This window comes from Lonchura striata, chromosome 8, assembly GCF_046129695.1.
Source record: "Lonchura striata isolate bLonStr1 chromosome 8, bLonStr1.mat, whole genome shotgun sequence".
Lineage (NCBI taxonomy): Eukaryota > Metazoa > Chordata > Aves > Passeriformes > Estrildidae > Lonchura > Lonchura striata.
The window spans coordinates 12,933,083-12,958,198 of NC_134610.1; positions in this window are offsets into that span (position 1 = coordinate 12,933,083).

Here is a 25,116-nt window from a genome sequence, read left to right on the forward strand (position 1 = left end):
ATTTTTCCACACAGATCTGAAAGAAGGAGAAAGAGACGTGAAGAGCAGTCAACAGTGCTCTCAATCACCATCATGTGAGCAGCAGTAGGTAAGATATGCAGTTCTCTGAGCAAGAGACACAAAGCATGAAACCAAAATGACTCAAAGAGAAGTGGTGAGACTAATTTATGATGGTAAGGAAGGAAGAGGAATTAGGAGCATAGTCATGGTTTAATGGGGTGGGGAAGAGGTGAGAAGCAATGAGAAGGTAATAAACACTCCAGAATTAAGGGACCACGGTATCACTGTACAGTTACAAAAAATTATTTTTCCCCTGTTTATTTTGATTTCAGGTGTGAGTTTCCATGCATTTATTAATAATCAGTGTTCAGATGTTGTCCAAGCTGACATAAACCTGTAACAGTGTCTCCACTTGGCACACTGGGGTGGTTCTGGAAACAGGACTCAAATTTCTGCTACCACAACCAAAATCCTGCATCTGGGGCTGTGACCTGGTATCACAGGTAGGTCCATTCAGCTGCTCTGTGCATCACAGTGGTAAAGATTTACCCCTGCTTCAGTACCTGGAGGTCTTTGAGTGTCTGACTTCCACATCCTGACCATTACAGAGCATCTGGCATTTTTCCAGACAAGGTCTCTGTGAAGTAATTTTGTGTGTGAACTGACAGGAGACAGGAATTTGTGAGCAGTGGGGTGCAGGTCCAACCTCTTCTTTATCACTGCTCACCTGGGACTGGGTCTGATGTTGTGTGTCCTGTTTGAGGATTGGTCCCTGCACCCCAACTCCTTTCAGGCAGAGCAGCTCAGCCCATGCAGAAGGCTTTAAGCTCAATGATGTAGCTTTTGGGATCTCTGCAAACACAGGGGTGAGACAGAGTGAATTGTGATCATGGAAGGGGTCTGCCAAGTTGCAGAACAGGTAGAAGAACCACAAAGAGGAGACAAAACACATGAAAACCATGTCTTTTAGATGCAGCCACTGATTGGCATATGGCTGTGATCACATGAAATGCCACGCACTAAATCAAGTGTATGCTGGCACATTTAGGAAAAAATATGAGGAAAGTATTAGGGTTTTTTGTCAGATGGACAGAATAAATTTGTCCTGTTTGTATCAGCTTAAGTTCTGTACTTGGTTACTCAGTCTATGAATGTCTTTAATAATACAGTCTCTAGAAAGGACATAATGACATCTATTACCTCTATAATTCCCAGAATCAAGGTTTTCACTTCTTGTTCAGCATGAAACCTTCAGTTTTGCTGAGGGTTTGAGGGGAGTTTGTGAAACCAGACATGAGTATGGAGCTACTCTATTTGTGCAGTATCGAGTTGCAGCAATTCAGCATAAAGGTTTTATATGATAGTGTAGAAGGGCTGTGCTTGAATGAGCTGTCTGCTGTGTTTTGTGGGATATTTGATGGAGTTACCTTTTGTGTTAAAGCTCCAGAAGAATGACTTTTTGAGATCTGGGTGCAGCTGTTGCATAAATGGCACTGAGCTGACGAGGTTTGTGTTACCCAGACTCTTTGTGGTCTACGTTTAAATTGATTTTCCTCTACACTTCTAATCTTGACTGCTGCTTGCACATAATATTTTTCCCCTTTGAATTCTCCAAGCAGCTTGGTGAATGAGATTTGTGGTCCTGGCTTTCACCACACTGGCTACACAGGAAGCTTTGGTTGAGTTTTAGTGTTGAAACTTTACTGTCATTTTAAATATGGTCAGTTGCCTTGAGAGGAGCAATTTTCTTCAAGGACTGGGAGTGGGAAGCAGGGATCATAATGAGGAGGGTTCAACCAAATCTTGAGAGTATGAGAGAAAGAAACTGCAATGAATCTTCAGAGGAAGAAAAAGCAAATTTTATTTGGCCACTGATACTTTGATAAGGGTTTGGAAAATGGAAAAGAGGGAAGCCAAGCCCTTCCTCTCAACCTGTGAAGCTGCTGAATTTACATCACTGGCTGCTTGCTAGTGTTCACTCCAGACACATGTATCAGAGAGAGGAATTGAAGGGACTTTGAGCCCCCACAAACTGCCTTGTGTTCCCTTATCACAGAATCACAGCTTGGAAGGGTCCTCTGGAGATCATGGAGTCCAACACCCTCTCACCTAGAGCAGGTTCCAAGGAACCCATCCAAGTGGGTTTTGGGTGTCTCCAGGGAGGGAGGCTTCACAGCTTTCCATGGCAGCCTGTCCCAGTGTCATGGCTGCAACTGGCTTGTAGCTGCCAAATAAATTTGGTTGTATCAGACCTTCAGCCTCAGCCAGCCTAGAGGTAAAACAGATTCTCAGATGAGGCAGGGATAGGTTGGATTCAAATCTACACAGAGACTTCACTACTCATGATCCATCCTAAGCTGCAGGTCAGGAAGCTGGGCTGTGAGGGGATCAGAATAATCAGCAGTTTAGGCTGGGCTGTTTCAAACCCCCAAATGTAAACTAGGTTTAAACAAGAAGTTTGCTGCTATTGCATGAAGCTCTAAGGTGTGTGCATCATCCCTGCCTTCGACCACGGACCCCATGAAACTCGTGGCTCCCCATGTAATATCCCAGTGCTCTGACACCCTCATTGTAAAGGTATTCTTCCTCATATTGAGGTGGTAATTCTTGTGTTTCAGTTTATGGCCATTGCTTCTCTTTCTGCCCCTGTGCACCACCAGAACGAGTCTGTCACCATCCTCTTGACACCCATGTTTGAAATATTTATATACATTGATGAGATCCTTCTCAGTCTTCTCATCCTCAACTGAACAGGCCCAGCACCTGCAGTCTCTCTTCAGAGAGGTGCCCTTGACCCCTCATCATCTTTGCAGCCTCAACTGGACCCTCTCAGTAACTCCTTGCTTTTACAGAGGAGGCCAGAACTGGACACAGAAGTCCAGCTATGGCCTCACTAGGGCTGAGTAGAGGGGACGATCACCTCCCTTGACCTGCTGGCCAGACTCTTTCCAATGCACCCCAGGATGCCACTGGACATCCTGACCCTCAGGGCACTGCCAGCTCATGGTCACCTGATCATCCACCAAAACTACTACTAGCTACTCTCTAGGAGGTCAAACTTGTGCTGAGTTATTTCTCCCCAGGTCCAGGACCCTGCACTTACCCTTGTGGAACCTTGCTGAGTTTCTCTCTGTCCAACTCTCCAGCCCATGGGAGTCTGGCTGAATGGCAGCACAGCCTTCAGGTGTATCAATCACCTCCCCCAGGATCATATCATCAGCAGACATCCTGAGGGTAGATGCACTTTATGCCCTTGAACAGGATGGGATGAAGGGAATTGTTTCCTTCATGCCCTTCAGCAGCTGAGGTCATCCCCATTTGCTTCAGTTTGCTCCTCTTTAATAGACTTTATCTTTGGTAATAAATTAGCTAAAACTGTCAAGTTAGTTGAATATGCAGTACAAGCATCAGGTGGAAGGGAAGGAGATTATTTCCAAACATATTTCACAGTTTATGCAGAACGACTCTTACCATATAATCTTGTTGATTGCCAGGCATTGAAACAGTGCAATTTTCCTTTAAACCATGGGATTTGAATGCAGTCGCTGAGGACTCGGCAATTTTAGATTTCTTTTCATAATCTGCTTATGCTTACTTCTGCTAGCCACTGCTATCTGTGGAAATCTAGCTGGCTTTCTCCCTGGGTTAGTGCAGTCCCCAATAAACAGTTTAATCACCATTAAAAAGTGATATTTCCAGGCAACCAACTTAATGATACAGATGAAAGATGACAGGTGTTACAGATACTTTAATTTCTGCATATTGGAAAACCTGAGGGGTTCTGGGTTTGTCTGCAAAGCAGACCTACTTTAGAAACAGCAACAAAAGGATTTTAATAGCATTCTGTCCTTGGAAGCTTCTGAAACTCCTGCACAGCCACACAGCTCCTGCTTTCACTTAATTGAAACAATTTGTTATTATGTGATGGTATTTATTAGAACACCTCTTGTACCAGAAGAGTCCCAGCAAGACTGTACTAGTTTCTGGCCAGTAAAATGAGCTCAACCCTGGAATAACTAGGCTACAGAAAGTCTGGAGAGCAATAGAAAAGATGAAATACAAAGCAAGCCAAGTCCCTGCAGCTTACTGGAGGTGCTCAAATTGCAGGGATCTCCCCATATCAGTGCTGCTCTTATGACAGTTTTTGAGCAGGTTGCAAGTGATTTTTAGACTGGCACTTAGAAAGAGAGTCCCCAGAGCAGAGACAAGGTAATTTCTCTGTGATATCTGTGAGAAAGTGATAGAGCATCCCAGCAGATGTCTAGCCCTCAACTTTTCACTGCAGTGCTCTTGTTGCAGATACAACATTGGAGAATTTACAGCTGCCTGACCATGCTGAGCCTTTTACCTCATCAGGGACGGAGATGGGCCGTACAGTAATGCATATTGATCCGTGTCCCTAAATGTGGTTTATGTCTTACATTTCTGGGCTGAACTATATCAAGGGGAAAGCAGACCATTACAGCCCAGTCTCCCATGTGCAGATACAGCATGAGTGATGACAGGCCTTCCAGGCTAGATGGATGTAGACACACACAGGATGATGGCTCAGATGGACTAACTGGCCATAACTGAGTGGATGAGCATGCTTAAGCCTGCCACAAATCTAAGGTAAAAAGAGTTAGCTTGAAAATCAATAAAAGATCTTAAGAGTACTCATTTGATTGTGATAGCTTGGCTGAGCTGGGGTGCATTGCTAAGAGACAGGATCTTGTGATTATGCCTAAACCTTTCATGCCTGGAGCAGTAGTGAACTTCAAAGAGACATTTCCATGTCCTGAGAAGTGCAAAAGCAGCTGGTAGTGCAAAGAAGTTGCTTCTTGGCAACGCTAATAAAAACTTATTACAAGTTATTACAGTTGGGTAGTTATTACACAAGCAAGTCCTAGAGAGTACTGGGAAGAGAGTTGGTCCTTAAACAGACCAAGAAGTCATTCTCTGGAAATTTACCCAAGATTTTTTTTCCAGAAAAAAATACCTGCTGTACTCCTGTAACTGAACATTAAAAGTTTCTTTCACTTGGTGGGCAAAATTAAAATCTAAGGATTTGAAATGTGTTCATTTTGGTTTTACTTATTTAAAAATCACGTAGTTCTAATATTTTCTTCTGGCTACTAAATGTTCATCTCTGCTGCTGCTCTTTCCCCTGACAAGACAGAATGTAGGTGTCCAAACCCTGTCTCTGGGGTGGTGGTGCCCTGACAGAAGAACTGCTCTGCATCACAAGAGCTGAGGATTCCTCCTTCTCACCACAGTGAAATGATGGAGGAAAGGAGAGCCTGTCTTTTGCTGTGGGGAAAAAAGATCTGAGGAGGGATAGCAATTCAGAGCTCTGCTGTATGATAACGACTGGGTTTTTAACATTTTGTTCATCACTTGGGCTATGGAAAATAGCCAAACACATCCAAATTGACTGTCAGGGTTTCTTCTTTGCTTCCTCTCCCTGCTGGAGAGATTCAACTTCAGCTGTATTGGAAGTTAGTAATTTCCTTAATGCTGACAAGTGTAAGATATATTTTATGAGGTATCTTATGGAACTGATGAGGGGAAATAAATAATAACAATATTAATAAAAAAAGAGTGTTATCCAAACTGAAATTGTTGCAAGGATAAACAAATCAGTAAAAGGTGCAGTTTTCTTATGATACAGTAATTTTATGAGCAATAATTTTTCAGATGAACTGAAGCTATCATCATTATCAACTAATAACTCCGAGAATGACTTATCTAACTTCCTACTGCCTATGGTATTTCTGGAGTGTGAAAGAATTTTATATTGTCTGAAAGGAACTGGTGCTGCTTATAGGACATTAGAATAAATGAACCAGAGCATTAAAAGTGTTATCTTTTCAGAAGAAAAGAAACAAATATCCTTCACAAAAATACATAAAGGTGTATGTATTCTATGACTTCTGAAGTATCTATGCTGTTCTTCTGCAGAAAGGTGGAAATAAAGCTGGATCAGGTCCTCTTTTCTTGCATCAAAGAACTACCAGTAATATCAAAGAGCTTGTGTCCCTGGGGTAGGCTGAACTCCACTGCAAAGAGGATGGGGTAAAATATACAACAGACTCCAAAGAGATATGTCAGAATTACAGAATTGTCTGCACTGTTTACTGAAAGTGAGCAAAAAAGATTCTGTTTAAACTTGTAACAAGAATAGGTATTTAATTTGGAGAAAGAAAAATAATTAGTTCTGCTTTTACCTGTTCTTCCTTGTTGTTTTGTTTTTTTTTTTTTTTTTTTTCTAATTTTAGAACAGCTGCTAAATAAACAAACAACAAAGAATGTTAAGCATCCATTCAAGAAGAATTAGCCTTTTAAAAGCAGAATTAGATATAAAAACAAAGCTGGATAGTTCAGACTGAAAAGTTCATCTATTTAATTTTGGAAATGTCACCACTAATCTCCTGCATCTTCCAATTCTTGTTTTCCTACACCTAGTGAAATGGACTCAAGTGGTCACAGACTTTTTTATTCAATGCAAATCTGCTTGGTGAATCTGCTATTTGCTGAAGAAATCAAACAAACAGAAAAGAGAAAATCTCTTCCTTTTGATCACCTCTCTGCTTAGATAGGACAGGGATAGTAGCAATTATTTTGAGAGCAAATAAATCAGCCACTGCAGGACTATTGACACTCATGGTCATCTGACAGGATTTCTGCTACTTCAGCTGGAGATCCCTCAAACCCTTCAATGCTCTGCCTCTGCTTTGGACAGACCTGAGAGAGGAGCTGGCAAAAGTCAATTATACCAAGTGATGTGGGGCTCCTTCCTTTTCCAACCTTCCCTGTCCCAGGAGCAGGTTGGAAACCACTTTTGTAGAGGCAGTGAAGATACTTCTATAAGAATGGTACATCTGTGTGAGGTTCAACTGAAAAATAACTAATTTGAATTACAGCTAATTAATATGTACAGGGCTCTGCTCCTGTAGAAAGCAATGAAAATCTGCCCAGTACAGCTGCAATGTGGGGCTTTTTTTCTGCTAGTTTTGTAAAATGAAACAAAAAAGAAAAGGTAATCCAGAAAAATGCACTGTGTAGAATGGGAAGCTGTAACTTGTTCAAGAAAATTTTCTTGGCTTGTTGAAACATATCAACTTGAGAAAATAGTATTTTTCTCTTTCATAATTGAATCAGGCCAAAATAATTAATTTGACACTGGAAAAGATTGTTTCATTTATTTAATTTCAATTTTGTTAAATTTAAATAGTTATAATTTAATAGAGGCTTCTATATGTTTTCTCTAAACTTAAAAAAGTTTTTAACTTCCAATATTCTAAAATAAAGTTGTAATAAATTATCATGTATATTTGCAAAATATACATAATTCAAAGTGATACTCTTACATCACAGTTGAAATATTTCAAGTGATGCAGAATAATTTTTAAACATTATTTAACAGTAACATTTAATTGATAATAAATCATACTTAAAATGCCAGAACAGTGTCTGTGTGGTGAAAGGTTTACATTTCCAGTAATACTGTGTTTTTGTAATTCAAAATCAGGAACCCCTTAAGTTTTTTTCCTATATCTTATTCTGAGAAATGTATTTGATTTCAAATGGAGTATCAGTGCTGCAAAGAGCATAAAATACACATAGGTAATTTCCACAGGGAGGAGAATGCTAATTAGTTACCTCAATGACTGCTGTAGCCTTTTGAAACCCTGATCATGTTTCAGACAATCTCAGTGGGAAATAACAAAAAACAAAAATAGTTTTTCCACATCAGATGTGAAAAGCTGACTGCATCCTCAAGGGCACAGGTGGGCTGAGCGTGGAGGTGTCCTGGTGCTTTGCAGCAGGCATGGGAATAATGTCTGCAAGAAACTTTTGGGAAAATGTGATAGCTTTCCAGCATTTCTTCAGCAAAGAAAGGATGATTGTCAAGGGCTCAGTCAGAAACAGTCCCACAGTCAGACAGTGACAACAGCTGAACTCACTGCATTGCTTGCTACCTTTGTCAGGCAGGGCAGCTTGACTTCACTTTAAACGTAAAGAATCCTTGGCACTGAACAGGGGTATCATGGCAGAGGATGTATGTGTCATTAACAGAAAAGCAGCAAGAAATCAGCTTGCCCCTAGATGCTTCCCTTCTCCTCTCCCTGTTATTGCAAACTGAAAAAGTGGGAATTGCATAATGGAGTGAGTGCATCCATCACAATTCATTCTACCAATCTGAAAGGCTTCAACACATGCCTGTTGCTGCAAGACAAGCTCCAGGATTCCAGGTTTCAAATCCACTATGATTGGCTGCTCTCTCAGTGGATTTTTTAATACTCTGAAAACTAAGTTATTTGCTCTTTCTTTTGAATAAGAAGATGAGCCTCTTCATCTATGAGAATGACTCCTGCATTTATATCCAAGTGCTTTGCAGTGGAGGTCAGCCTCAGCTCTATTCAACAGTTGTGGAAGGAGGAATGCTTTTCCCAGAGGCCAGTGGTAAGGCAGGGACCTGAGACCCCTACCTACTTCTCTTTCCTAAAAATTAGTTCCTAGAAACAGAGGTCATATATTTCTGGGCATCATCTCCATCTCCTGGTGCATGTAACACAACTCCAGATGTGCTGGCTGGCACCGTGCCCCATGGACAGGAGTGCCTGTGTGATTTCTGCATCACTGTTTCTGACCCCAGAAGTTTCAACACGGACTCCATAAATGTCTGTCCAATCTGTGATGCTCTGAAACAAAAATGTCAGGCTTAAGGAAGTAGCATTTTCCCCACACATTGCCCTGTCCATTTCTCATCTCTGTTTAGTTAGGGCAGCATACTGCAGGGTGTTTGCTCCAAATAAGACTAATTACTGTGCCCAAACATGGTAAATTATTTAAAAAGACATTGCATATGGACACAAGGCACGATAGGATAAATTAGCTAGTTTACAACTGTGTAATAATCCAGCACAAATTTGCTCAGAGTGCAATGTTGCCAGGCAAGGCAGCACATGGAAAAGGGTTCTTTGGTGAGATTGAAAATTTATCCTCTATGATACAGAGATATTTCAGAGCTCCTTTAAAGGATCATTCTGTAAAGAGGAAAGAAAATTGCAACTTCTACATGCAATTTGTTTATGAAATATAGCTGCTGGGAGCATCTTAGAGAAAAAATATCTACACAAATGGATTAAGACATTGGATATGATTCACATAAATGTCTTTTTTCCTATTCAGCTTAATTAACTTCTGAGGAGATGAATTCTTATTGGTGTAGTGGAAATAAAATGAAACCAGTGTCAAGAGAAAATCTTCTGCATACAACTGCTTGGTATAGCCCTATTTTGGATGTTGTAAAAGCATAAAATTTTTGTTCATTAAATTTTAAAAGCTTTCTGACTTCTGGAATTATAGCATGGAGTTGCAAATGTTGTGTGAAATGAAATGTACTTCCCTACAAAAACAACATACAGTGGGAGAGCTCTGGAATTACTATTATGGTCTACTATTTGCAATAATACTTAGATAAGTCAGCCATTAAGATAAATAAATAAAAATACCCACCCCAAAAAAAAAAAATCACTGAAAATAAGAAAGGATAGAGATACTTTAAAGTACTCTGCTTGTGTGTGGAGAAAATCTGTAGCAAATTTGTATACATAAGTAAAACATTTTCAATGTTTTTGACTCTTCCATTCTCTGTTCCTATAGCAGAAATTCTTTCTGAACTGAAGGACCCTTACTGACAGATCAAAATCCTTTTTTTACATATTCCTGCATTCAGCAGAAGAAAATGGTTTTATAAAGACATGTCAGACTGAATTCAAACTTCACCTAAACACACAATTCTCGAATCTGTGTGACCAGATGTCCTCTGACTGTACCCATTATAGGAGGATGTAAACTCTGAAGTCTGATGAATGATTCCCAGCTGACCCTCACTGATAAGGCCTTCTTCCAACTTGTTATTAAAAACTTATAATAACCACATTTTAATAGCCGTTAAAGAGCTTCCCTCAAGTATACTATCTTGGCCATTTCCTTAGAGGAAACTACTCATTATACAAATTTGCAATAATATGGTGAAGAAATACAACGGCATTATTAAAATCCAGATTACTTGCTCAGAGACTTCTCCAGGGCCTCAGGCTGCTACTTAAACTAAATTTCATGTAAACTACACCATGAAGTTACAATGCTACATGCAGGAAAAAAATATGTTTCTGCAGAGTGGAAGCTACTTAATAAGTTCCACTCCTAATTAATTTTTTACCACTTGAAAATTTCTTTTGCTTAAAATTACTTGGAAGGGTTAAAAGTTCTTTTGCCTCCTCTCCTCTCCTCTCCTCTCCTCTCCTCTCCTCTCCTCTCCTCTCCTCTCCTCTCCTCTCCTCTCCTCTCCTCTCCTCTCCTCTCCTCTCCTCTCCTCTCCTCTCCTCTCCTCTCCTCTCCTCTCCTCTCCTCTCCTCTCCTCTCCTCTCCTCTCCTCTCCTCTCCTCTCCTCTCCTCTCCTCTCCTCTCCTCTCCTCTCCTCTCCTCTCCTCTCCTCTCCTCTCCTCTCCTCTCCTCTCCTCTCCTCTCCTCTCCTCTCCTCCATCCCTTATCCAAATGTCATTACTGTGTTAAGCAGCACATCTAACATATCACATGCTTGTTGTCTAATCCTCTTTCCACTGGGAAAAGTCTAATGAATAATGTTTTGTTCTGGGCTTTTTCAAAGGCAATTTACACATACTGACATAGTTGTATGATAGTGAAGGGCAAAGTCAAGAAATTCTCTAAAGCAAGGAAATTTTTATCCCTTCATCTCAGGCTTGTCACCATCACCAGTGCAACATGTGTGCAGTAAATATAAACAGGCAAAGCTCATTGTAGTTGGTGAAAAAGAGGGGTTTTTAAAATGTTTGTTTTTCTTCTTTTTGGAGTAGAGACCTAACACCATTATTTTCCAGGAAAGGGAACAGAGATGGTGCTTTGGGTCCATCAGCATGGTGGGCTTTGGTCTCTGGAACTCATGGGATTGTTAACCCTGAAGCAATTTAGGAGCTGCACTTCTGTGGGGAGAGGTGGGGTAGGGGAGATGAGAGCTAATTTAGCAGCAAAATAGAAAAACTTCTCAAAGAGCAGACCTGATCACTCTGTTTTTGAAAATATCCAGTTTTGAAATTGAGACAAATCCATGTTCTGTCTCAGATTACAAAAATAGTTCCACAAAAACACAGTGTCATCTTTAGAACTATTGTTTGCCTCAGGGAAATGCGTCAGAACTAACACAGGAATAGTTAGCACATCTTGAAAGGCAGAATACTTGGTGCTTTCCTCCAAGGTCTGTGTTGCTTCAGAGGCTCATCTTTGACTGGTTCTGCATTAGGAAAATCCCTGTTGGGCCACCCAGAAGCTGCTCTGGCTGTTACCAGGGACATTCACACCACCTGAGGCCCTTTGCAGCTACACCCCCCACACTCACACACTCAGACCAAGTTTCCTTACCTGCTCAACACAGGTTTCCCATAGCAGAGCCTCAGATGTCCAGATCCTTAAAATAATCTAATTTGGCACAATAACTGAATTACAAAATAACAGCTCAAGCTGGTGGCTCCCTCAGGCAAAGGAACCTGCGGCCTTTTATCCCCCGACTGTCTAAATCATGAAAGTCTGGGGGTTGTTGTCTCCTGCCATGTCTCGGGTGTCCAGTGCCAGCTGTGCCCAAGGTTTCTGTGCCCTTGGTTGTGCAAAGGGTCAGCAGTTCATGGCTTCTCACCTGGGGCTCATGTTCCTTCCCCCCAAAACTTCACCTGCAGCTCCACTGCTGCTGCCCACAGAGATCACAGAGAACTGGAAATGTTCCTCAACATCTGCCTCTGTACCCCAAGGAGAACCAGACTGAAGTGTTGGCAAAACTAACCTCAGTGGCCAAACACATGGACAGGTGTGCCTTCCAGCCACTGACTTCACCTCTGCTTGAGCAAGAGCTCAAGTCAACTTTTGATGGACATGTGTGAAACCTTCTGAAAAGCTTCCAGGGAATTCCAGTCTGTGTGAAGGACAAAATGTTCACATTATTAAAGCTTCTACTGTGCCTGTAAGCCACAGAGGATGGCTTATGGTGAGAGGAGATCAAGCATTTGGGTTACTTAGTTAAGTGCTATAAAAATACTAAAACATTTCACAGATGAGTACAAACATTTTAGGAACTGATAGTGTGTGCAAAGGCAGACCTCACAGTCCTTGACTTGTGTAACTTACAAATATTGTGTAATGGTTCAGATGCCATTGGATTCCTATGCACAAGACAGTTGATCTATAAAACATATGGCATTTTAAAATATTGATCTCTTCTGTGCCAGCGAGTAAGAGATATTAGTGTAGCATGGGATTCCGTTTGTAACGCTGGGATTAAAGGCAGGGAAGTGGAAAATTGGAATAGACCTGAATTCATGTGAAGTGGAAAGTACAGCTGGCAGTATTACTAAAGCAGGAGAATAACAAATAAAAGCATGTATTTTTTTAAAATCATATTAAAACAAAAAATCATGTAACAGCTACTGAAGTAACAAGTGAATATCCAAATGAAAGTTTTATATTAGTTTACTTTTAATTCTACTGGTAATGTAAAGTCACAATATAGTTTTACACATTAGACTGGGACAAAATAAAGAGTAATACCAAACAAAAAACAAACATTTTTTTCTACAATATAAACAATCATCTGTATTTTAAAGTGCCACTTGATCTGAGTATGTAATCTATGCCATGAAATATATCTGTCTGAAATAAAGAAAACAAAGCAACCAATCCCCACCTTTGCTCAATTACTGCAGATCGTTGTCCTGATCCTCAGCTGGTGAACTGATTTAAGTTGGGAGTTTATTCTTCTCTCTTTTCTCTTTTGGACTCCACTCTCTCTCTTCCTCTGTTTTCTTGATTGGAAATGTGGGATAATTGGGAAAAAAATTCCAGAAAATAGAAGTTTTAAGTGTTCCTAGTTTTCTTCATAGTAATATATTTTTTTCCTCCTCTCTTTTTCTTTTCCTATTTAATCTGCTAACGAGACTGATAACTTGTGTGTGATCATCATTTAGGAAAACTGCTTCAGTACTTGTCCGAACCTGTTAATACCTAATCAGAACATTTCATTAAAACAAAACAAAACAGAATCCACAAAAAACCAACAGAGAACCTCAAAACCCAATAAGCCAGAAGCTTACTTTCTATGAAGATTTTACGTGGTGTCATGTGAAGCCAGTGGTTCTTGTGCTTTTCTGTGATGGAGTCCTTTACTACATGGCATTTTCTCTCTGTGAAGGCACTGCTATATTGCAATTAAGTAACTATTGATCTTTTTTGATGAACAGATTGAGCTCCTTAAGTCTTTTATTATGAGCATTTTTCAGCCCTAAAATCACTTTAATTTTTAAAAGTGATCAAAGGTTATCTGAACCCTGGTAAAAAGTCATATATCTCTTCAGGTCACAGCAATTTCTTCCTTTAGTTCCTTAATAGTGCAAAATGAAGTGCTTTTTAGTTTTTTTTTTTTTTATGCCATTATCATTAACATGATATAAAATGACACATTGACAGAATAGATGATGTAGTTTTTATACTGAGTTTAATGTTGTTCTATTGAAATTAATGGAAATCTTACCAACTGTTTCAATGGCAGTGGAATTAAACCAATATTGAGTACTTCTGAAGCCCTCAATTCAGATATATTTCTGTCTTAATGTTCTAGAGGAAATGTGTCAGAGCAGATGCAGTTTCATAGTGACTGGTGCTAAGTATTGACATTTTAATGGTAATCACTTTATTGAAAACCTCATACAACATGATCTCTGTCTCCTAACTCAAATATCATTATAATGAAAAATATTTCTGAGATTTTATTTGGGTTTGTATCTGACCCTGGTCTTGAGAATTAAGTGTTTAGAGAATGAAACAGACCACAAAGGACTTGGTATCTCAGATGGCCTCTAATGCATCCCGTGGGTAATCCAGGCATATATAACCAGGGAGATCAGAGTTCAGTCTCTTTGCTGTTAACAGCACTGGGCAAGTCAACAGAAGTGCTCCTGTTTATTTGAATAGGCTCGTGACTGAGCTCCACAGGTTTTCACTTTTAGCAAGCATCTCACTTAAAGGTTTTAGTGGAGGAACTGTTTTAAGGAAAAAGTATACCAATCTATATCCCACCCCACTTTCCAAAAACTACACAGGTGACAGAGACAGGTTTTCCTTTTAGAGAACAAATGTCAGAGAAGCTGGAGCCCTTGGGCAGTGCGTGTGGGACCTGTCCTGCAGGGACTCGTCTCCTCCCGTGGGATCAGCTCTCCCCAGCTGGGTGCAGCACCTCAGGGAGCCCCAGGCAGCTCCTGACCCAGGCAAGAGGAGCCTTTCCCAAAGGTGCACCTGACAATTCAGCAAACTTGAGCTGGGGTTCAGCCACACAGGGAAAAGGTGGAAGTTAACCAAGTGTCCCAAGGGTGGGCGGTGTGATAAACAATCATCAGATGTAAAAATGGCAAAACGTATCAGGCAAAATAAGGTGACAGGCCACATCTTTCTTTACAGTTCTTAATAAATTCATGCCTCCCACAATCCTGAAACAATTTTGAATAAGAACAAGGAAGGAAACCTCTTACACTTCCAGTTTGGCTTTGTTTACTTGCTCTGTTCTGTTCAGGTAATAAACCCTAATGACCTTGGCATAGGATATGCCTGGAGGAATTAAAGACTGATTTAGATGAAGACTTGCTCTTGACTTGCTCTATTGATATAGATATGATGAGGATAAAAATCCCTGCATTCATTTCAGAGACAAATTTAACATGTGTCTTTCCCAACAGCTGAGCAACAGATAGACTTAGACAGGGGTCTGGAGCTGGACTGCGCATCTCTAGCAATTTAACTAAAACTTTTGCTGAAAGTCCTGCCTTCCTTTGAATATCACCACAGGAATTAAAAGCAAAGTCCACATTTTAAATAGACTTTTTTATTATTACCTTAATATTTTACTGCACTAGCAGAAGGAAGGGAGGGTAATAAACTGAATTATTTTTGAAATTAAAATTATTTTTATTTTTTTTCAGTGATAATACACAGACATTTATAATTGTTACTTTCAAGCCACACTTTGCCAAGCGTCAGCTTTGTCAAGGAAACGTTTTTTTAAAAAGAAGCTGGAAATTATCAGTCTTTTGGTTTGGAGACTTCTGAATACCTTTCGGAAATACTTTAAAGTGTTTTCAGTAGAGTTTATAGATAAGGTAATAATTTTCAGAAAGTAATAATGTATTATTATTGTTGTTGTTTTTATTTATTTTTCTATTAAGGTTTTAAGCATTGGCTGGTTTATGAGTGAGTTTTCTCTCCATATAAGACTTTCAATATATTTTGTGCTAACAAGGTTCTGAAATTTAGCAGTGTTTGTATTTCTATCCCTGTTTTAATGTCTTTTGGAAATTTAGTTACAGCTTTAGCAGATACAGTCACACATAGAACATAGGAGCCTACAGTGCTTGTTAAATGCTATAAATACTCTTAAAACAAAAAGTGCAGCTAGCATTTAATGAACAGTTTTAATTTATAAGTAACTTAAATACTTTATAATAAGTATTTGAGTTAAGAATTAATTTGACTGTGACTGTGGGAAGTGCTCTGTAAACTGTTGACAACTTGGAGCTCTTGCTTTAGCCATTTTTTGGGGTTTCAAATGACATTTTTCCTGGTCTCAGATACAATTGTTTTCCTGCTTTTTCATGAAACCATCTCCTCCCTAAAAAGAATTGCCATAAGCTTTTCATCCCTCCCCTCAACCTTTCAAGAATCTGAAAGCTGAAAGTATTTCATGCTTCAGCTATAAATGATTTTGGTCAATCTGTATGTTCTGCCATTATTTGGTCACATTTTGTTTAGAACTGGACTCAGAATAGTGTAAGTAGTAAACACATACAGAAGGAAGCAGTTACACTAATGTTATTATGGCAAAATAATCTCTGACATTTCCTTTAACTGCCTGTGATGACACAGAGGAAGAGTTTTAGTTTGCATAATTTATGTACTTAATTATTTAAATGTGACTGAAAGCAAGGTATGAGGGCCAAACACTTAAGAATCTCTAGAAATGCCTCCTGGCAGAAGAATTAGTAGCCCTAGTAAAAACCCTCACATAATAAACTGAGTTACAAACATCAGTAGTCCCATTTAAATAATTTCCCCTAAGATATTGATCACAAAATTTCCCTTTTTCTAGTGCTTCTAATGGTAACATAATGAAAAAAAACCCCATTATCTGGAAGCACTACACTTCAAGTTTTACTAATTAGAGAAGAAACAGTGAGCATTGGAGAAAGCATACAACTTCTGTCTTCAGTACAGTTTTTGCATCTGGTACCAGGTGGAGCTGTCAGGGATGGTACTTCCAGCACCTGTACTTCCAAGTGAAGAATCTTCAATCTCTTCAACTTGCAGAATCAAATGTGGTGAAGTGGTGAAGAAAACCCCTTGTTTGGTCCTGTTCTGTGTTCTCACAAGCTGTAGGGGATTAGTCCTGGTGATGTCTGTGGGGTGTAATGTGAGCAGAGTGTTCCTTTGTGACTAATGGGCTTGCACAGAAGTTAAATCACTCATCCCGTGGAGTTTTCATTTCTACTGCACTGTGGTGATAATGATCTAAATAACTAATAAATGAGGTGCTTCTGCTGCTGTGACTGGGCTTAGATTGCTCACTTTAGTGTGGTACTGTAAGATTTGTGTTTCCATGACACCCAAAGTGAGCAGAAATAAATGTTATTTGTGTGGGATTCCTGAACAACACTTGCTACAGCCCTCACCACACCACTGAGTAGCAATTGCAGACACTGGAGGGGCAGGAGCACTGTGAACTGCAAATAGAAGTGCTTAGGAGGAAAGAAGATATTTTCTCTCAGCCAAAGGTGAAGAGAAACGTGTAAGTCTTGGTACCTCCGTCTGTAATCATCAGTTACAAAACCTTCTCAGTCTCCTTTAGGAAATGAAAGGAAGACTTCAAGAGAACAGAGAAAAGAACATTTCTTTTCATGTAGAAAGGGAACTTTTACTATATTCAGATGTGGCAAAGGGAAACTAGTCTGAAGGAGCAGGGATTGAGGTACAAGTTTTGAGAAACTAGCTGGGCATGACTTTTATCCCCCTCTACATAGATTTAAACACTTTATCTTGTGCATCTGCACTATGGAGCCACCATCTGGATTTTGTTCTGGGGCTGTAAGACATGCATTCATCAGACTGACAGATCTAAAGGAGTTTCAGTAAGTTGACAGTAAGTTACTGTCAGGAACATGATTAGAGCAGCTGAGACCTGAAAGGAGGAAGAACATGATACTTGTGCTAGCATCAGTTCAAGCTTTTCATTCTAAATATATTTTTTTTATAATTTTAGTATGAAGGGAGACTGGATGAAGGGCAAGTGAGTAACTCAAGCAGAAATTATTCCAAGAGATCACTCTAGTCTAATCCCATCCTAAAATTGCTCTTAAAATTTTTGAAATTAAACTTCATGAGAGGCCATTCCAAAATGTATTGAAGCCCATGGAATGGATGCCTTTCATTTTGTTGTCATGGTTGCATGAATATTCTGCTAAACAAAACTACCACAAAGGTATGGGAGCTTTTGGAGAAGTTAGTGCCTGAGATTTTGTAAAAGCCCCATGGCATATGGAAACAGCATATGGAAACTTGTTAACACTGAAAGGTAAGGAGAAAAGTGGCAGTGAGTGATGAACTACTTGGAAATGTTTAAAAAGCTGAATCACTGTCATCTGCAGAATTCCTGATGGAGCACACTGAGATTGAGATGAAGTCAAGAGTTTTCCAAAGCTTTCCATCACCTGAATGATAGCAAAGGGCCAGACACTAACCATATGTCAACTGCTCATTGCAGAAAGATCTTCTGCCTCCTGAGAAAAAGAGGGTGTGAAGTCATTAGCACAACCCAGAAATGAGGAAAGTGAGGGATTGTCACGTAACCACACAAAGAAAACTACCTATAAAGATTATATCAGCTAATGAGTTTTTCACACTGCTGCCTAAAACAGGAGAAAGTTTCTGCTTTTTTTATCTCGAATAGAATCAGAGGGGTAGTTGAAAAAACATATGTAACATCAGCAGGGGTGAATTTAGCACCTCTGTGTGGAGAAGATAATTTTACTTGAGCAATTTATCATTCTATGGCTGATCTGAATCCAATAGTAATTAGAACTTAATTGACTTTACTGGCACATTCAATGCTTTGTACCTTCTCTAATTATGGAATATCCTTTGTGTATATGCATTTTCATCAAAGTTGATTTTTGCAAGAATATTGTCTATATAGGAATGGCTTGAGATCCTATGTTAAAAGTGATGGACTAGTTTAAGAGACAGCCCTGGCACTGTCACTCACAAGATAATAAACAAACAATAACCTCTTTCATCTTAGTAAATCCCAAAGCTCTGTACAAAGTAAATAATAATTAAACAGATGAACGTTTACCGAAAATACATACATCAAAGAAGATGCATATCACATAAAAAATATATTTAGCTTCAAAACATCCCCACCATCTAGCCATTGCTTATTAGGTTTAACTGCATCCAGGGATGAAAGAGTTGTCTGATTTCACAGCCCTTGTAATTAGTGATTCTCTTCCAATTACCCTCAAATTTGGCAGCCTGTGTTACCACTATCCTGACTGTGTCTCTTTCTGGGATGTTGTGCTGCAGTTGCACTCCTCTGTCCATTGGGCAGGTAGTTTGTCTCTTGAGGCTGATTGAATCCAATCAGAACCTTTCCAGTTCCTTCCCCAGTTGCTGGATCAAGATTACCCTAAATTCCAGCTTGTTTCTCTAGTCTTGCTTCATTTGCCTGAGTAGCTGGGGCCAGGCCACTCTCTCTCCTCCAGACTGGTGTTTGGTGTCTAGTCACTTATAGCTGTGGTTTAGATGGAGCCAAAAAGGCAGATTCTTGCATGAGCTAGTAAAATGTAGTCTTCAGCAGTGTCTGGAATAATGAGAAACAACTGCTTTTGCATGAAATAATTCACAATCTGCCAGCAGACAGGGTAATGTGGAAAAGAGACTGACTCAGCCAGTTGTGTTGAAAAAAGGGGTTCTCCCCTGTGCATTTTTCCATACCTACCTTTCAATTCTTCATATAGGTTCTGAATTTTTAAAGATGCAAAGATTTTCTCATCACACTGGAGCAAGAAATCTGTGAGTGTCAGTTCTGTAGGGACTGGCAAAAATTGTTATTACTCTGTTGGTCCAAATTGCTTTGTAGGCTAGTTTAGGAAATCTCACTTCCTGTTTATTTTTCTGTTTTGTCATCTTCCTCCTTCACCCCCACCATTTTCTCCATGAAATTATTTGTTCTTGAATGCAGGGATCATGTCTGTTGTTTGGTGTAGCAAGGGGCATGGTAATGAGGGCAAACATTGCTTCCATTGTCAGAAAGTCTCAAAACCTGTCTACATAGCTGTCTGTGCATGTATCTACATAATCTTTTGTCTAGAAAATACTGTGTAAAACAAGTACTGATCAGATATCTGGAATTATATATGAACAACTTCACTAGCTCCTCCTGGCACTCAGAAAGAATCAATACCTTTAGTTACAGACAGATCTGCCAGAGACAGTAAGGGCAGTGAAAATACCTATTCTTTCTAAAATAATGGATTCAATTTCTAAGCAATTGCCAAGAAATCAATTCAGGCAAATCAAAACGCAGCTGCTAATTATGCCTTTTAATTTTGGAAGTGGTGTGAATTTGTGCCTGAAAACCAGGGGGCAATTGCTGCAGGTAAAGCCAGGGGAAAATCACTGAAAGTCACTGAAAGCTCCTTCTTTCAACTCAAACTTGGAACAAAAAATCAGAAAAGTTTTTAGAAACTTTAGAATTCTGTAGGTATTGTTTTGTTCTGAATAAATTTTTTCACTCCTGCAAAGATAGCGTTCTGCAACCTCAGCAAATCTTAGCTCCTTTACTTGCAGACTACTGTTCCTAATAGTAGTAAATGGAACTGAAGTTCACATGATTTTAAGGTAAAGTCCCAGCTATAACTCAGGTATAATTAAAGGCCCACTTTGGCTGTAGGCTTTCTCCCTAGCTACCTGCTCAGCAGGTGATGACAGTCTTCAAGAGGTGGTATTTTAGGAAAAGGGCAAACTGTTCTCAGAGGCAGAGAAAGCACCATCCCTTATTTCCCTCTCTCTGTCCAGGCTTGTCTTTCTAAGCTTCCTGCACCAAGCCCAGTTTATTAATGTTCAGCAAACAGTTTTACCAGGACTCACTGTCTGGCTCTGCATAGCTTTTGCTCACCATGCTGACCCATCCTAAAGCTGTGTTGTTGTGTTGGCCTCACAGAAACCCCTAGGAGTGAAGTAGATGTAATTAAAGGTTTTCAGCTACAGGGTTGTCAAATCCTTTTGTGTATCTGTTTTGGCAAGTGCTTCAAACCCTACAGCAATATTAAATAGACCATCTGTTAGCCTTCATTAGTCTCTCGCTCATCAACAGAGCTATTAAATACAACTGAGGATGCTAAAGGAAACCTTGACATCTTGGCTTTCAATTGGATTAGTGATCAATATTGATAACAAAAGTATTTCACACAAATTTATTATTAATAGAAAGTTAAATACAGCATAAATATGGATGTTTTGCTCTACACAGCTTTAATAAAATGAACATAAATTATATAGTGAAACCCAACTTCATTAAAACCCAACAGTATCACTATCTGCAATGAAGAGCTCCATGCCAATGGCACTGTCCTGAAAACAAATGAAGGACTGGTCATCACTCTGCTACGTGTTAAATGACAGAACAGATAGGACCATGTTAAACACAGGGGATGTTATAGAAAAATACCTGCAATTAAAAAATATTCAGTAGACTTGGCTTATTGTCTTCTCTATAACAACTTACATATTTAAAGATAAGGTATAATAGCTTCCTCTGTTGTCTCTTATCTACAGTAAAAAAAGCCCCAAAATCACTCCCTGGAGAAAATGTCTTTTGTACCATTTTAAACTCCTCACTGTTCTCCTTTAGAACTAACCCCATGCCTGTAATTAAAAGACAGGAATATTAACATCTTCCTTGATATTCCAGCTAAAGGATATTGATCAGATACTTATATATGAGCATCCTGACCTGTTGATACAGAATCCAGTTGTGATTGTATAAAATCCCGAAAGCAATGTTTTTGAAATTTTCAGATCATTGTTTGTGATTTTGATTTTCTCCCTAAAGGAGACATAATTATGGCAAACTCAGGGTGGCACACCCGAAGTACAATCTACTTGAGATTGAAGCATCCTTTATAAAAAAGTAAAATGATAGGAAGTCTGAGGAGGTGGCACCAGTCCGTTTCTATTTGGAGGTTGTTTTCAGTCATCTTTTACAGTGCGAGTTATGTGCTGGAATTTTATATTCACACTAATGTATCAAGATATAGGAAAAAAAATATATCCCAGAACATCACTATATCTGAGACAAGTTTTTCCTCTGTGTTGTACTGACCATATTTAAGAAAACCCAAAATATATATAATGAACTGTGGTGAGTGAGACGTGATTCAGATTTGTTAGCTCACATTGGTGCAGTTTGAGCAGGGACATTTGTGACAAATGTTTTAGTATGAATGGCCAGATGCTCAGCTGAATCCCATACACCACATGTCAGCCTGGCCTGCTTTTTTGTCTGATTTCCCTAATATTGAAAGCAAAAGAAATTAATAGAGTTCTCTTCAACTGCTGCTTTCCTCAGTTCTTTCTGAAAACTCTCCAGACATAATTTGTATCCTTGTACTTCAGAGATTATTTGGTTTTTTCTTATGGCATTTCAACCTTTCATGACTTAAATTTCTGATTTTGTCCCATATGAATCACAAGCCATTCATTAAATACCATAGTGAGACCCTTTTACTCAGGTGTATATTAATGTACTTATTTCAGCAATTCATGAAGTACATCATAACATTCCTACTATAAAGCAAGCAGATATAGCACCAAAGGGAAATTCTGGAAGATCAGCTATGGGAGTAACCAAATAGAAGTCCAAGACTGAATGTCAACACCTACGTAATTTTTCAATCAGTGGGTGGTCTTGAATGGAATTTCTGTCCTGTAATTAGCTGTGATGTTCAGCTGACAGGACATGGGGTTTGAGGAGTGCATTGCTGTGACATGTCTCTGCTGTAGCTTTCACTGATGGTGGTTCACAGAAATAATAACCCTGAACCTTTTGAATAGAAAACCCTAGATGGACATTGAAACGATGTATTCTCATTGACAGAAATCTCTTCCAAGGAAATGGAGCAGCTGGTTTTGTTGCAGAGACCAACAGTACCAACAGCAAACTAGTCAAAAGGGAGATAAATTCAGTTCAAAGAAGACAAATGGTACTCTGTCACTAACAGAACTGGAATGAAAGTCATAGCTGTGGTTGAGGAATGGGTAGCATGTAGAGGCAGTGAAAACTGGTTGTCCTGGACTATGACTATGTCCCTTGAAAATTACATAAATTTCAGTTTGTAGTGAAAGGAAGGACTCTTCCTCTCCAGTCAAAGGCTTGTTTTTCTGCTGCTCTGTCTGTGCTGACACAATGATTTTGTGGCACATGATGGATCAGATCAAAGACTGATGTGTCTGAAAGGTTGAAAAATAACCCTCTGCAGCAGTAAAGGCTGGGAGCTGAGCTGCTGAAAAGCAGCTCTGTGAAGAAGGACCCGGGGGTCCTGATGGATGACCAGCACGTGAGCCAGCGGCGTGTCCTGGCATTTATGTCCTGAGGTGCTTCAGGAGGAACATTGCCAGTTTGAGGGAAGCGATCCTGGCCTCCTGCTCAGCCCTGGTGAGGCCACATCTGGAATGCTGTGGCCTGTTCTGGACTCCTCAGTACAAAACTCCTGGAGTGGGTCCGGAAGAGGCCACAGAGATGACTAAGCCACCAGAGCACCTCACTTAGAAGGACAGGCTGAGAGAGTTGGGCCTGTTCAGCCTTGAGAAGAGATGATTGAGAGGGAACCTCATCAATGACTATGAGTACCTAAAGGGAAGGTGTCAGAGGATGGACCAGCCTCTTCTAAGTGCTGCTGGGCAACAGGACAAGAGGCAATGGGCAGAAACTGATACACAGGAACTGCCACCTGAAAATGAGAAAGAACTTCTTTACTGTGCAGGTGATCGAGCACTGGGACAGATTGCCCAAGAGAGTTTGTGAAGTGTCCCTGACTGCAGATATTCCATAACTTTCTGGACACAATCCTGTGCCATGTGTTTTGAGATGAGCCTACTTGAGCAGGGAGGTTGGACCAGATGACCCACCATGGTCCCTTCCAGCCTTATCTCTTCCATTATTCTGTGATTCTGTGAAAGTTAAATTTGTTTGGCAAGTTAGTGTCAGGATCTATTTTCTGGATCACTGAATGACTTTAGAGATGCTGATGTCTTCACAAGACCAAGAATAAACAGCAAGACTTAGCAACAATTTAGTTATTTGTCAGAGTAAAATGATCTTTATCTGCAGTCCAATTCAATGAATCTGCTTTTGGGAAACAGGCTATTTTGGCTGTGTGCCATGCTGACAGGAATTCCTGTCCAGAGGTAGGTAGGTAGGTAGGTTACCTGTTGGTGCAATTGTAATTTTATTCCTTTTTATTCTGTACCCTATGGCACTCTTGTAAAGAAATGTCACCCTGTATTTACAGCTGTAGTTTTATGATTGTTCTTTTCACTTTTTACATACTTTTGGACTAATATGTGCAGGCAAAAATGCTTTAGTTTCACTCTTTAAATTGTTGGGAGAAAAAGAGCAACTGTTTCATTTAGAAGGAAGTCTCTCAAGTTCTAGTAAAAGTGGCATCACACATTGGAAGTCACTCAGAAATTTCATCTCTGCTGAGATTTTCTGAGTTCTGTATATTTGCTTTGAGAGATTTCTTAATAACTTAAAACAACCAAACAAAAGAGTGTCTGAATGTAATTAAATCAGTCCTAATTGTTTATATAACATTTACAATTTTCATGGCCCCAAAGTTATGGAGCATCTATTTATGCAGCATTGACCTTCACAGTGGCTCAGAATACTCATTGAATGTTGTGATTTTTCCATACTTACCTGCTTCCTGCATTGCATTAATGAAATAAAAACTACAGTGGGTAAGACACTGAGAGAAATGGCAAGCAGCTCATGGGAAGATATTTAAAGGAGTTGCTATCTGGGAAAAATGGCAGGGGCTGCAATGGCTTCCTAGGCTACAACCTGTCAATGAAGCCACAGTAACTGAGAGTTGTGCATTCTTGGTCCACCAGAATTGGAAACCAAGAGCAAATTAAATTTTGCTTTTCAATAGGACAGATCAAAAACATGGACATCACTATGTCCTGTTGATCAAATGACATGTGATAACTCCTCTATCTGTTGCATATTTGCATGCCCAGTTTGATTGTGCAGCTACAAAGCATGTACAAAACAAACTATCCATGTAAGGGGTTTATAAGCAATGAGATTGTGGAGAGTTTCACAGTCTTGTGTAAGAGCAACCTTCAGCCAGTGATAATAGCAAGAGTAAGGAGAGCATGATTTAGCTGGAGAGAGACAGAAATAGCCTTTTATAGTGGTATCTTTTAGTCCAAGTAAATGATAGATATGGGTAAATAGCAGAAATAAAATGAAGGGAACAATGGCTGAAAAATGGCACAGAAGGGGGAAATTTTTCTAGCATGGAATGTGGCTGAGTCAGGATTAGACTCAGAGAAAATGAGGAATTGACTGAGAAAATGGGAGGGTGAAAGGTGTGTGCAAGGGAACAGGGAAATAGAGTGAAGGAGATGGTGAGCAGACAACAGCCAGTTCATCATCAAGTACAAAGTTAATCCTCTGGAAAACAATGTGCTTATACAACAGGAGATGGTCGTTCCCTCAGCAGCACATCATGAGGCAGTTTTGAAACACAGTCCATGGTTTTCACATGTGTCCAGAAGTAGAAGATGCTTCCCATGATTGCTGCTATTGCTCAAATGACATGGTGTGCCACCTCAGTTTGCATTCCCTGATGTGGATGAAGCTGGGTCATCTCTGATTAATTCTCTGATCTAAAGGAATGCTTGAAGCATAGTGGAGTGTCCCTTAATCCTTCTGTAATGGTGTCTGCCTTCTAT